General features: G+C 40.7%; 1 protein-coding gene and 1 pseudogene across 2 annotated transcripts in view; one reads left to right on the forward strand and one right to left on the reverse strand.

Moving 5' to 3' along the window:
• Positions 1-13,861, reverse strand: part of TTC1 (tetratricopeptide repeat domain 1) — a 73,501-nt gene that overhangs the window by 28,440 nt on the left and 31,200 nt on the right. The gene's annotated exons all lie outside the window — the stretch shown is intronic.
• Positions 9,976-10,941, forward strand: LOC132421980 (large ribosomal subunit protein uL13 pseudogene; annotated as a pseudogene).

The following is a 13,861-nucleotide window of genomic DNA, read 5'->3' on the forward strand; positions in this document are numbered from 1 at the left end:
TGGGTCAGACAAATGTAACAAGATACAAAGAGACAGTCATAGAGGCACTTGACAAGCTCTTCAAATATCCTGGCTGACTGGAGTTGGTGTGCACACTTGAGAAGGATGGAGAGGGCTGAAACTATTCATGCATCCTTGTTCTATTAGAAGCCTGTGCACATGTGCTGAGGAAATGCAAGAGGGTCCAATGGGGCAGACCTGAAAACTATCTGAACTTAGAACACACTTCTAAATCCACACATAGATCCAATGACAGCAGGTGGAAGCCGTATCGATTTGACATGTTTGAACATAATCTCTGACCAGTACTGCATGGCCACTAAACTGTGTGGAAACAGAAGCAACCTCAAGAAAGCCAGACTTAAAAATAAAAACAGGAACAAAACCAAAAACCAACTGAGCAGAGCCATCAGTGGCCACACATCCCAGAGGAAATGAATCACACAGCTAAGTCCAGGTAAATTACTAAACAAATAAGCAGACAGGCAAAATAGCAACAACAAAAATAATTGGGGGGTGGGGGAAGGTCAGACTTTAGAGTTGCTCCAATATTACTTAAAATGCCCAGATTCAACAAAAAAAAAAATTGTAAGACATGCAAAGAGGCAAGAAAGTTTGACCCACAATCGGGGGAACAAGCAGTCAACAGAAACATGAGTATATACACATCATCTGGGGAAGCCCCCTCACCAGTGGGGAGATCAGCTGGGACAGAAGGGGAGCTTTGGGGGCTTGGAGGTAGAGCCCAGCAACCGGTCTGTGGCAGGTAGGACAGAGTGAGATCTACACAGACGGTGCATGCCAAAGCCCTGAGCTCCCCAGGCTGAGACGTGTGTCTGCTGGTGCAGATGGGGGCTGAGTGCTAGAATGTGGGGTCTGGAGAGCAGACCCAGGTAGAGGACTGCTGTTGGCTGCGAAGAGACAGCCTGAAGGGATGGGACTGAGGAGCTCCGCAACGTGGAATGTTTGTGGAAGAAACCTGGGCCGCCACAGAGATGCAGCTCCATGGCTGAGTGGTGCATCAAGGGTGGGGCTGCCACTGCAGCCTTTCCCCATGCACCGGCCCCTGCCTCCACAGGCACTAGGAGGGGCTCCCACTTGGGTGGACTTGCTGCCCTGGTTGCCACCTTGGCCCCCTCCCGCCTGGGCAGGCTCATGTGCCCCGGGGCAGCCTCAAGAGCAGATGCAGGTGGGTGGGTAGCCCACACGCAGAGGTGGGGCTGAAACCACAGCTGAGCCCCAGAGGCCGTGCAACTAAGAAAGAAGAGCTGAAATCTCTCCTCACGGCTGTGTGAACCATGGATTTATATCTCCCGCTGCCAGCTTTGTAAATTCAGCGCCTGCAGAACATCCAAACAGACGAGGGCTCCTGCAGCTGAGCCACATCTAGCTCTAGCAGCCGTGGGCTTTGTGGGCACATACACACAAGGGGTTGGGCCAGGCCAGAGTCTGGGCTGCTTCCATAGCTCCCACAGAGGGTCCAGGTGCACGATTACTGCAGTCCTATGACCTGACTTCAGTGGATCTCTGCGGGTGTCCTGGTGAAAACAATGCCTCAGAGACACCAGAGCCAATTGCCAGCATACCCACAGTTAAGGCGAGGCCGAGAGCAGTGCCAACAACAGGGTAATTTGTGAGTGCGCACAACTGGTGAAGGGTGACGCAGCAGAGCACACTCACAGGTGAACAGCTCCAGAGGAGGAATACTCAGTGGCTTCTCTCCCAATGGGAGTGCTCCAATCCTGCCTATCTTGCACCACAGATCAGAAACACACCTCAGAAATGGATCTGGGGGCTTCTACTTCAACAAATGGATAGCAGACCCTGCCCCTGACAGGGCAGTGACAACCACAGAGCCAAGGGGAGGCCCTGCTCAATATCCAGTGCAGGCTCTGGCCACCACAACATCAGTCACACCTCCTATCAAGGGGATAATAGCCAGCATACACTGAGGAAAGAGGTGGCAGACAATCATACAAAAAAAAGCCCTTGCACCAAAAAATATTAAACCCACACAAGGATGCTCCCACATAAAAACAGCCCTCTAAGACAGTCTGAGGGTCTGGCACCAGGAGGAAGAACTCCATGGCATTTGGCATTGAACGCCAGTGGGGCTTGAGCGCAGGAGCTCCACAGGGCCAGGAGCTCTTGGAGGGTGCACACAAGGTCTCACAAGCGCTGGGACACAGCACAAAGCAGGGAATATTGATTGGTGGCCCCACCCAATAGCCTGCAGGTTCCAGTGCTGGGATGCCTCAGGCCAAACAACCAGCAGGATAGGAACACAGTCCCACCCATCATCAGACAGGCTGCTCCCAGCCACCTCAAAACACACCCCTTCACACGGCCCTGCCCAACAGAGGGACAAGATCCAGCTTCGCCCACCAGGGCGCAGTCACCAGAAGCAAGAGGAACTACTATCCTGCACCCTGTGGAAAGAAGACCACAAACACAGAAATTCAGACCAAATGACATGACAGACGAATATGTTTCAGGCAAAGGAACAATATAAAAACTGACAGGATCAACTAAATGAAGAGGAGACAGGCAATCTATCTGGAAAGGAAATCAGAGTAATGATAGTAAAGATGATCCGAAATCTCGGAAAAAAAACGGAGGCACAGACGGAGAATCTACAAGAAATGTTTAACAAGGAACTAGAAGAACTAAAGAGCAAACAAACAGAGATGAACAATACAATAACTGAAATAAAAACTACACTAGAAGGAATCAACAGCAGAATAACTGAGGCAGAAGAACAGATAAGTGACCTGGAAGACAGAAAGGTGGAATTCAATGCTGCAGAACAGAATAAAGAAAAATGAATGAAAAGAAATGAAGACAGCCTAAGAGACCTCTGGGACAACATTAAATGCAACAACATTCACATTACAGGGGTCCAGGAAGGAGAAGAGAGACAGAAAGGACCCGAGAAAATATTTGAAGAGATTATAGTCAAAAACTTCTCGAACATGAGAAAGGAAATAGCCACCCAAGTCCAGGAAGCACAAAGAGTCCCATACAGGATAAACCCAAAGAGAAACACACCAAAACACACAGTTATCAAATTGGCAAAAATTAAAGACAAAGAAAAATTATTGAAAGCAGCAAGGGAAAAATGACAAATAACATACAATGGAACTCCCATAAGGTTAACAGCTGATTTCTCAGCAGAAACTCCACAATCCAGAAGGGAGTGGCATAATATACTTAAAGTGATGAAAGGGAAGAACCTACAAACCAAGATTACTCTACCCGGCAAGGATCTCATTCAGATTCGATGGAGAAATCAGAAGCTTTACAGACAAGCAAAAGCTAAGAGAATTCAGCACCACCAAACCAGCTCTACAACAAATGCTAAAGGAACTTCTCTAAGTGGGAAACACAAGAGAAGAAAAGGACCTACAAAACAAACCCCTAAAATTAAGGAAATGGTAATAGGAACATACATATCAATAATTACCTTAATCGTGAATGGATTAAATGCTCCATCCAAAAGACACAGGCTTGCTGAATGGATACAAAAAACAAGACCCAATATCCATATACATGCTGTCTACAAGAGACCCACTTCAGACCTAGGGACACATACAGACTGAAAGTGATGGAATGGAAAAATATATTCCATGCAAATGGAAATCAAAAGAAAGCTGGAGTAGCAATACTCATATCAGATAAAATAGACTTTAAAATAAAGAATGTTACAAGAGACAAGGAAGGACACTATACAATGATCAAGGGATCAATCCAAAAAGAAGATAGAACAATTATAAATATATATGCACCCAACATAGGAGCACCTCAATACATAAGGCAACTGCTAACAGCTGTAAAAGAGGCAATCAACAATTTAACACCTCACTTACACCAATGGACAGATCATGAAAATGAAAATAAATAAGGAAACAGAAGCTTTAATTGACACAATAGACCAGATAGATTTAATTGATATTTATAGGACATTCCATCCAAAAACAGCAGATTACACTTCCTTCTCAAGTGCGCATGGAACATTCTCCAGGATAGATCACATCTTGGGTCACAAATCAAGCCTCAGTAAATTTAAATCATATCAAGCATCTTTTCTGAACACAACACTATGAGATTAGAAATGAATTACAGGGAAAAAAACGTAAAAAACACAAACACATGGAGACTAAACAATACGTTAGTAAATAACAAAGAGATCACTGAAGAAATCAAAGAGGAAATCAAAAAATACCTAGAGACAAATGGCAATGAAAACATGACGATCTAAACCTATGGGATGCAGCAAAAGCAGTTCCAAGAGGGAAGTTTATAGCTATACAAGCCTACCTCAAGAAACAAGAAAAATCTCAAATAAACAACCTAACCTTACACCTAAAGGAACTAGAGAAAGAAGAATAAACAAAACCCAAAGTTAGCAGAAGGAAAGAAATCATAAACATCAGAGCAGAAATAAGTGAAATAGATACAAAGAAAACAATAGCAAAGGTCAATAAAACTAAAAGCTGGTTCTTTGAGAAGATAAACAAAATTGATAAACCATTAGCCAGACTCATCAAGAAAAAGAGGGAGAGGACTCAAATCAATAAAATCAGGTGAAAAAGGAGAAGTTACAACAGACACCACAGAAATACAAAGCATCCTAAGAGACTACTACAAGCACTCTATGCCAATAAAATGGACAACCTGGAAGAAATGGACAAATTCGTAGAAAGGTATCACCTTCCAAGACTGAACCAGGAAGAAATAGAAAATATGAACAGAACAATCATAAGTAATGAAACGGAAATTGTGATTAAAAATCTTGCAACAAACAAAAATCCAGGACCAGATGGCTTCACAGGTGAATTCTATCAAACATTTAGAGAAGAGCTAACATCCATCCTTCTCAAACTCTTCCAAAAAACTGCAGAGGAAGGAACACTCCAAAACTCATTCTATGAGGCCACCATCACCCTGATACCAAAACCAGACAAAGGTACTACAAAAAAAGAAAATTACAGACTAATATCACTGATGAATATAGATGCAAAAATCCTCAACAAAATACTAGCAAACAGAATCCAACAACACATTAAAAGGATCATACACCATGATCATGTGGGATTTACCCCAGGGATCCAAGGATACTTCAATATACGCAAATCAATCAATGTGATACACCATATTAATCAATTGAAGAATAAAAACCATATGATCATCTCAATAGATGCAGAAAAGGCTTTTGACAAAATTCAACACCCATTTATGATAAAAACTCTCCAGAAAGTGGGCATAGAGGGAACCTACCTCAACATAATAAAGGCCATATACGACAAACCCACAGCAAACATCATTCGCAATGGTGAAAAACTGAAAGCATTTCCTCTAAGATCAGGAACAAGACAAGGAAGTCCACTCTCACCACTATTATTCAACATAGTTTTGGAAGTCCTAGCCACAGCAACCAGAGAAGAAAAAGAAATAAAAGAATACAAATTGGAAAAGAAGAAGTAAAACTGTCACTCTTTGCAGATGACATGATATTATACATAGAGAATCCTAAAGATGCCACCAGAAAACTACTAGAGCTAATCAGTGAATTTGGTAAAGTTGCAGAATACAAAATTAAGGCACAGAAATCTCTTGCTTCCTATACACTAATGATGAAAAATCTGAAAGAGAAATGAAGGAAACACTCCCATTTATCATTGCAACAAAAAGATTAAAATACTTAGGAGTAAACCTACCTAGGGAGACAAAAGACCTGTATGCAGAAAACACTGATGAAAGAAATTAAAGATGATACCAACAGATGGAGAGATATGCCATGTTCTTGGATTGGAAGAATCAATATTGTGAAAATGACTATACTACCCAAAGCAATCTACAGATTCAGTGCAATCCCTATCAAATTACCAATGGCATTTTTTATGTAACTAGAACAAAAAATCTTAAAATTTGTATGGAGACACAAAAGACCCTGAATAGCCAAAGCAGTCTTGAGGGAAAAAAACCGAGCTGGAGGAATCAGACTCCCTGACTTCAGACTATACTACAAAGCTACAGTAATCAAGACAGTACGGCACTGGCACAGAAAAAGAAACACAAATCAATGGAACAAGACAGAAAGCCCAGAGATAAACCCACGCACCTATGGTAAACTAATCTATGACAAAGGAGGCAAGGATATACAATGGAGAAAAGACAGTCTCTTCAATAAGTGGTGCTGGGAAAACTGGACAGCTACATGTAAAAGAATGAAATTAGAACACTCCCTAACACCATACACAGAAATAAACTCAAAATGGATTAAAGACCTAAATGTAAGGCCAGACACTATAAAACTCTTAGAGGAAAACACAGGCAGAACACTCTTTGACACAAATCTCAGCAAGATCTTTTTTGATCCACCTCCTAGAGGAATGAAAATAAAAACAAAAATACAACAAATGGGACCTAATGAAACTTAAAAGCTTTTGCATAGCAAAGGAAACCATAAACAAAATGAAAAGACAACCCACAGAATGGGAGAAAATATTTGCAATCAATGTGACCGACAAGGGATTTATCTCCAAAATATACAAACAACTTATGCAGCTCACTATCAAAAAAACCCCAAACAACCCAATCAAAAAATGGGTGGAATATATAAATAGACATTTCTCCAAAGAAGACATACAGATAGCCATACTAAGTGAAGTCAGAGAAAGACAAGTATCATATGATATCACTTATATGTGAAATCTAATAAAGAATGATACAAATGAACCTATTTACAAAACAGAAACAGATTCATAGACACAGAAATCAAACTTATGATTACCAAAGGGAAAAAGGGGGTAGGAAGGGATAAATTAGGAGTTTGGGGTTAACATATACACACTACTATATATAAAATAGGTAACTAATAAGGACTGACTGTATAGCACAGGGTACTCTACTCAATATTCTGTGGTGACCTATATGGGAAAAGAATCTGAAAAAGAATGGAGATATATATATATATATATATATATATATATATATATATATATATATAAATAAATAAATAAATAACTGATTCACTTTGCTGTACACCTGAAACTAACACAACATTGTAAATCAACTAAACTCCATAAAAATTTTAAAAAATTAAGATGCTGATGTTATAAAATAAAGCAGCTATAAACAATTTGTTGAAAAACTAAAAGGAATGTGTTTAAAGACTTAAATGAGCATGATGACAACGATTAAAAAAGAGAATCATGAAAAAGGGACAGAAATTATTTTTAAAAAACAGAACAAGAAAACAAAGACGAAAAGTTCAATAACTGAAATAAAAAATTCACAGATGGGCTCAACAGATTTGAATTGGCATGAGAAATCAGTAAACTTGAAGTTAGAGCAACAGACATCCAGTGTGAAGAACTAAAGGCAGAAAAAAAGATGGAAAAATATGAACAGACCCTTCATTAATATATGTGATAAGAGTCCCATAAAAAGAGATACAGAACAGATATTTGAAAAACAATGACTGAAAATCTCAAAACCGTGGTGAAAAATGTTATCTAAAGATCCAAGAAGCTCAGCAAACCCCAAGTATGTAGATCCGTATCTAGAGACACCAGAGTCAAATTATTCAAAGACAAAGAGAAAATCTGAACACAATGAAATTAGAAACAACTTATCAGGTATAGGGGAACAGCAAAACTATTAATACCTGATTTCTTACCAAAAACAATGAAGGCCAGAGGCAGCATAACGACACATTCAAAATGGTAAAAGCAAAAAGACTGTCAATCAACAATTAGATATTTAGCAAGACCATACCTCAAAACAAAAGCAAAATAAAGACATTCACAGATAAAGACAGAGAATTTGCTGCTACCATATCTGCCTTACAAGACATACTAAAGAAGTCCTTTGGACTGAAAGGAGATGGTAAATTTTCATGAAGAAATGAAGATAATTAGAAATGGTAAATACATCAAAGGTTCTATAAATACGTTATTTTCTTTCTTCTTTTAATTTCTTTAAAAGGCAGAAAGATTTATAAGATAGTAATTACAACACTATATGGTTGGGTTTACAAAATATATTGATATATGATGATGGTAGCACAAAGGAGGGGGGAGGAAATGGAGCTATACTGAGGCAAAGTTTCTATTTTTTACTGGAATTACATAGCATTAAAGTAGACTGTAATAAGATGCGTAATGTAAACCATAGAGCAACCACTAGGAAACTTTGGCTAAGAAACAGATGGTTAAAAAATCAGAAGTATTAAAATGATACACTAAAAAAATTAACACAAAAGAAGGCAGTGAAAGAAACAGGAATAAAAAAGACAAGAGAGGGGCTTCCCTAGTGGTGCAGTGGTTGAGAGTCCGCCTGCCGATGCAGGGGACGCGGGTTCGTGCCCCGGTCCGGGAGGATCCCACATGCCGCGGAGCGGCTGGGCCCGTGAGCCATGGCCACCGAGCCTGCGCGTCCGGAGCCTGTGCTCCACAACGGGAGAGGCCACAACAGTGAGAGGCCCGCGTACTGCAAAAAAAAAAAAAAAAAAAAAAAGACAAGAGACATGCAGAAGACAAAATGGCTGATATAAGTATAACCATGTCAACAGCACAATGTGAATGGACTAAACACTCTAACCAAACAGCAGAGACTGTCAGACTGGAATCAAGAAGATCCAACCATATGCTATCTATAAGACACACTTTAGATTCAAAGACACAAATAGGGTGAAAATAAAAGGATGTAAAAAATATATCATGCAAACAGTTAACCATAAAAGAAAGAGTAGCTGTCTTAGTCAGTTTGGGCTGCTATCAACAAAAATACCAAAGACTGGTGGCTTATAACCAACAAACATTCTGGAGGCTGGAAGTCTAAGATCAAGGGACTGGCAGATTCACTGTCTGGTGAAGGCCTGCTTCCTGGATCATAGGGGTATTCTCACCATAGCCTCACATGCCAGAATGGTCAAGGGAGCTCTCTTTGATCTCTTATATTAGGGCACTAATCCCATTTATGAGTGCTCTACCCTCATGACCTAATAATTTCCCAAAGGCTCCATCTCTTAATATCATCACATTGGGAGTTAGTTTTTAAGATGTAAATTTTGGGAGGATTAAAACATTTAGTCTATAGCAATGCCTATAGAAGTATGAGACAAAATAGTTTTTAAAAAAAGAGATATTGCTAGAGCAAAAAAGGAACATTTCATGACGATAAAGGAGTCAATAACTCAAGAAAATATAACAGCTATAAATGTATATGCACTTAACGGCAGTTACAAAATACACAAAGAGGACAAACTGCCAGAACCTCAGAAACTTCCCATGTGCCCCTTCCAAATCTGTAATACCCTCTCTCTCACCCCAAGCTCATATCCCCAGGCAAACACTCAATTTGTTCTTCATAAATTAACCTGAAGGATAATTTATGGATTATTGACTGAGGTTAGCATAATTCTAAAAATTTGTAATATTCATTATGCTTTTTTTTTTTTTTTTTTTTTTGCGGTACGTGGGCCTCTGACTGTTGTGGCCTCTCCCGTTGCGGAGCACAGGCTCCGGACGCGCAGGCTCAGCGGCCATGGCTCATGGGCCCAGCCGCTCCGCGGCATGTGGGATCCTCCCGGACCGGGGCACGAACCCGTGTCCCCTGCATCGGCAGGCGGACTCCCAACCACTGCGCCACCAGGGAAGCCCGACAGGTACTATTATTATCCCACTTTACATCAAGTTAAATGATGGAGCTAGGACAGATCTGTCTAACCTTTTATGCTTTTAACCACAAGACTATATTTTCTTCCACAGGTATGGAAATAAAGAATTGTTCACAGGAGGAAGTAACTGAGCAAGGCACAGGAACTGCTATAAAAAGGTAATAAGCACAGAGCTTATATGTTTCACTGTCCTGAAGAAAAAGTGACTTTAAATTCCCTTGCTACCAAGAATTAGGGCACTTGAAAAGAAGATGACACTGCTCTAGAACATGTCATCAAGTCCCAGAGATCTGATGTTTAGTCATTTTGAGGTAGAGGTTTATGTTAAAAATAAACCTCTACCTCACTGAATCAGGGACTTGCACCACAGGTCTTGGGTTATTCTTCTATAGTTAATCCAAGGCCATTTTTCACTGAGTTAGCAAAATGGATTCCTTGCAGAGGGATGAATTCAATCTGCAAGTGTTTAAAACTTATTCTTTGCCTTTACAAATACAGGGATGCCCGGGATCTTTTATTTTATTATGTTTTCCAGGAAATTATTTTCTTGTGTCATTGGGTAAAAGAAATTCACATGTTTTCCCAGGTGGCTGCTGAAGATGGTGGAGGGGCAGGTCCTGCTGCTCAATGGCCGAGGCCATCTCCTGGGCCGCCTGGCGACCATCGTGGCCGAGCAGGTGCTTCTGGGTCAAAAGGTGGTGGCTGTGCGCCGTGAGGGCATCAACACTTCTGGCAATTTCTACAGAAACAAGTGGAAGTACCTGGCCTTCCTCCGCAAGCGTATGAACAGCAACCCCTCCCGCGGCCCCTACCACTTCCGAGCCCCCAGCCGCATCTTCGGGCAGACAGTGCGAGGCATGCTGCCCCACAAGACCAAGCGAGACCAGGCCACTCTGGACCGCCTCAAGATGTTTGAAGGGTTCCCGCCAGCCTATGACAAGAAAAAGCGTCTGGCGGTTCCCGCTGCCCTCAAGGTTGTGCGCCTGACGCCCACGCGGAAGTCTGCCTACCTAGGGCGCCTGGCTCATGAGGTTGGCTGGAAGTACCAGGCAGTAACAGCTGCCCTGGGGGAGAAGAGAAAGGAGAAGGCCAAGATCCATTACCGGAAAAAGAAGCAGGTCACGAGGCTACGGAAGCAGGCCGAAAAGAACATAGAGAAGAAAACTGACAAATTCACAGAGGTCCTCAAGACCCATGGATTCCTAGTCTGAGCCCAATAAAACTGACTGTTTATTCTTCATGCTTGGCCTGGCCTGCCCTTCCTCCATCGCCACCCTAGGATGTGGGGGACCCCCAGGGACTGCCATCCAGGTGCCACAGGCAGCCTGGGGCTTAGAAGACTGGATATAGCGAAGGGGCCTTAGCCACTCCTGTTTAAGAAAGGCCTTTTTAAAAACTTTTAAAAAGTTATAAGGGCTGTGCAGGCGTAATTTGCCTGTGACCTGTTCATTCATGAGAGTTTTAGGACATGGGCAGCTGGAACAACCAGTGCTGTCCTAATACCGGCAAAAGTGAGCTGGAAGACCTAATTGGAAGGGACCCCCCGTATCGCTTACAGGGAGTCTGTTTAAGCTTCCCACGTGGTCGGATACTATACTCTGCAGCTGTTAAGATGTGAGAGAATGCTTTGGCAGCATGAGTCTGGGGTTCTAAAAGGTGTTTATGGAAGGGAAGTACAGCCCAAGGGGTCACAGGCATAGCCCTTGTGTTAGTCTTCCCTATATTTTGTGAGCCAAACTAATAACTAATAATTTATTTTTGAAGAAAAGAAATTCACATGACATGGGGAACAGTACTTTCTTAAAGATGAAAGTATTGAAATATATCACAGAAAACCATCTCAACTGCATGCTTACTTCTATACTAATCAATTCTCCAGTTATTTTGAAATTTTATTACCACACAAATCTCTGGTGTCCCAGTCTGAGTCTAAATGAGGTTCTCTGTTTTGACAAATAATGCCACTATAAACTAAGTTAGGTTTTAAATGATTATCTGACAAACAGGAAGAAGGTAAGCATTTCGGAAAGGATACAAACTTGGTCTTAGTTGATACTAAAATTTAACTAGATCACTGAGGCAAAGATGGACTTTTAAAAACAGCGCTGGGAGAAGTTGGTAGTCATTTGTAAAAAGATAAAATTAGATTGCTATGTCACACCATACACAAGAATAAACGCTAAGTGGATTGCAGACCTAAATGTAAAAAGTGAACCCATATAAGTACTAGAAAAAAACAGGTGAATTCCTTTTTAAGCTTAGTTGTTGGAATGGCTTTCTGTGACTCAAAATCCTAGAGAACTCCAACTGATATAACTTTAAATACTGGCGTAACCTGGCAAAAATGTCAGGTGTTCAACCATTCCCTTATCAATCATAAAACAACCACTCTCCACCAGAGACCCACTCAATGAAGTGGCTGGCTAGGGATATTCCCTATACTTTAGGTCAGTGAACACAACATAAACACACTTGACTTGGAACTTAAAAGTGTATATCCCTTCTATCATTATTTCATTATTAAATGATAAAAATTTGCACTTGCAAAAAATTTTTTACATTAAAAAAAATCTTCTCTTAACACGTTACTGACCGGGGGATTTTTGCAGAAAGTAACGCCTGTGGCCAGCAATTTGTTATGTAAGTGAACACTGAAACAGCCACATTTGAGTAAGTATCAACAAATTTTTGCACTTTATTTGAAACTTTGTACATGTCTTACTAAAGCATTCTAATATTTTGTTAGCGCGTGATAGGCAGTATAGCAGGCACCTCTGTGTAGGGGAACAGAACATCTATTACAAATATAGCGGGTTTCACTGCACTTTCCCCTGGAAGAGCAGACTCTACACTTTCTGGCAGCATTTTTCTTTTTTCAGTCCTGTGGGTATTATTTCCTCTAGAATATGTTCTTTTATTTTACCTGATAGTCGACAAGGTGGATATTTGCGGGGGGCTCTTTTAGAAATGCCACAAGAAGGACTAGGTGCGGGACCACCACTACATTCACCAGCATGGTCAGTTACCCATTCCCTAGCTACTGCTAACAAAAATTGCTTGTAAGTCATTTTATTCTGTGCATTAAAGCTACAATAAATCTTAAACGCATTGAATAAACCACAATTACTCAAAGAGAAACCCACTTTCTTATACCATTTTCAAGTTTTCTGGAAGATACTGAAGTTTGCCAGATATGGATCAGGCTGATCAACTCCTTTATTTATTATACTCTGATATACAAGTGGGCTTAGTTATCTGATAGCCAGTCCTCCTGTCTTCCTTTCCTGTAGATGCCATGGAGGCGTCATGAATAGTTGTCACCATGTAGACTAACCTCTTGTCTTTCCATAGAAGAATCACTTCTCCCTTCAGTAAGAATGTCATTTCTCCCCTCTAGGTTTTTAGATATCTCCTTTAATTGGTTTGGTAGACCACGATTCTCTCTTATAGCCTCAAAAACTCTGGTTTTATTTTTCAACAATATTTCAGATGTGGACACACTGTTGTAAATCCCAAGGTTGCATATATATCCAGTTTCACTTTCCCTAACCATGCTGATCAGAATTCCATTATTTTGTAAGTTTTCTGGGATTACAGGTTTTGAATCTGCATCATCCTCTCCACTTTCATCGCCTCATCAAGTGATAGCTCTTGTTTGGGTATATAGATTGACTGGAACTTTGGTAGAAAATAATCCAAGAGAGGTTTAACTTTTGAAATTCTGTCTGCAGGAAGTGGAGTTTCCGAGGTATCGTTAAAGTGAAGAAACGTCATTATTTGTTCGAACCTTCTTCTCATCATAATCTTTGGAAAGATAGGTATTTCATATTAAGGGATCAGTCGACCAATATTCTTTCCAGTGTGACTTTCTTATTTGTCCCATCAAAATTATTAATTCAAGAAACTTCTTCATGTCACTATTGGTCACATCAGTCCATTTTAAAGCCTCATCATACTTTTATATGATTTTTCATTCTGTTGGTGATTCAAGTTTGTTTGAGAAGCGACCAACTCGAAAAAGTCATCACCAAAAATTGTTATTTCACTAACACTTTGTGGGTGGTTATATTTAATAGTTACACCTGACACACCTGTAAAGTCTTCTAATTTTCGTGAAATGTTGTCTTCAATCCACTCTCCTGTAGAAGCAAAGGAGCATTCTCCAGCACCGTAAGTTTC

Source organism: Delphinus delphis, chromosome 3, assembly GCF_949987515.2.
Source record: "Delphinus delphis chromosome 3, mDelDel1.2, whole genome shotgun sequence".
NCBI classification, from domain to species: Eukaryota; Metazoa; Chordata; class Mammalia; order Artiodactyla; family Delphinidae; genus Delphinus; species Delphinus delphis.